At 50.8% G+C, this 1367-nt stretch overlaps 1 non-coding gene across 1 annotated transcript; it reads left to right on the top strand.

Moving 5' to 3' along the window:
- Window positions 1-370: 370 nt before the first annotated feature.
- On the top strand, window positions 371-444 carry TRNAI-AAU (transfer RNA isoleucine (anticodon AAU)). Its single transcript has one exon. It is a non-coding gene; the product is annotated as a tRNA-Ile (tRNA).
- Window positions 445-1367: the final 923 nt, after the last annotated feature.

The raw sequence follows: 1367 nt of genomic DNA, 5'->3' as shown, positions 1-1367 counted from the left end.
TTTATTGAATGCTGGGATCCCATATTTCACTGGGACATCCTTCAGCGAACTATCAAAAAGTACTTACCTATTACACCACATGGAATCCGATACTTACCAGTTGAGAATCACGGCGACATTCCCTACGACATGATAATGGTACTCAGCCTCCATAGTATATGGAAAACCAGAATGTCGGTAAGACATGCCGACACTAACGCTCGGCCTGTAAGGGAAAATTTTATTGAACATGTATCGTATATGCGAGAGCTGTACCGAGCCTAGACTGAAACACCTGATTGGGTTACACTGTTTGATGAGTTGATCAATTTGAAAAGTTTTTGAGATCCTTCTGTTATTTTCTCTATCATGTAAACAAGCAATAAAAAAAAGCCTGCTAGCTCAGTCGGTTACAGCGTCGTGCTAATAACGCGAAGGTCGCAGGTTCGATCCCTACGCAGGCCACCATGTTTATATTTATGCATATCCCAATGACTACCCTCCTTATTTTTTACATTTTATTTTCTCACGTGATGCAACTACGCATCCCTCTCTCTTCGCCGTCGCCGCCTACGCGCACGGAAAATGACTCGCCTTTGTCTTTTGGTTTGCCGCGCCATTGCTCTCATTCGGCCTGCTAGCTCGAGATTCCACTTCCGGACACCGCAGTGAACGGTCGCGGAATGTTTGGCTCCGAAGGGGCGGTTATAGCGGCCCAGCAGGGCCGCGGTCTCAGGTTGAACGACACACCGAAGAATGACTACCAGCTTATTTTGCCGCAACTAGCTACAGGACCGACCCCCGCAGGGGCGTCTGCGTCAGCAGGCGTTTGGTGTGTTGCGACACCACGTACCCGAGCACACGAGGGTTGGAGCCTCCCGCGTCTAACCGTGCGCGGCCTAGCCGTGTCCTGGGAAAGGGGGATCCTGGAGGCTGAGCCGATGCCGGGTCTTCGGACCTTTAAGGCCCCCCGGCGGAGGCAACACACCTCTTTGGCCTCTGCTTCACGTAGACGGCACCCCCGGACTGACCCACCCGGGGGAAATCGGTAGTTGCCTTTTCCTGTCTCTCTCTCCCTATTATCTTCGTCTTTCCCTCACTTTCCACCTTTCCTGTCTTCTTCTGGTTTCCTTTTACTTCCAATTTTTCCAGGCAGCAAGGGTTAACCTTGTCTGGATAGCCAACCTTGGTTATTTCATATTTGGTTATAGTGGTAATGCACAGCTGGCGTTTGCAGGCCGTGTTTCACAGGTCCTGCAGCGTCCCCTTGTAGGACTCCACGGTGGGTGGCTGGCGTTACTGCCGAAATTTCAAATATCTTATGGCTAACTTCTTCCCCCCACTCCCTGATCGCCCTCAGAAAAGAGGGCGCACCGATGAAGTATTCA

Source organism: Dermacentor variabilis, chromosome 8 (assembly GCF_050947875.1).
Source record: "Dermacentor variabilis isolate Ectoservices chromosome 8, ASM5094787v1, whole genome shotgun sequence".
NCBI classification, from domain to species: Eukaryota; Metazoa; Arthropoda; class Arachnida; order Ixodida; family Ixodidae; genus Dermacentor; species Dermacentor variabilis.
Note: the sequence above shows the minus strand (reverse complement) of the source record. Positions and strands in the feature narration are given on the sequence as shown.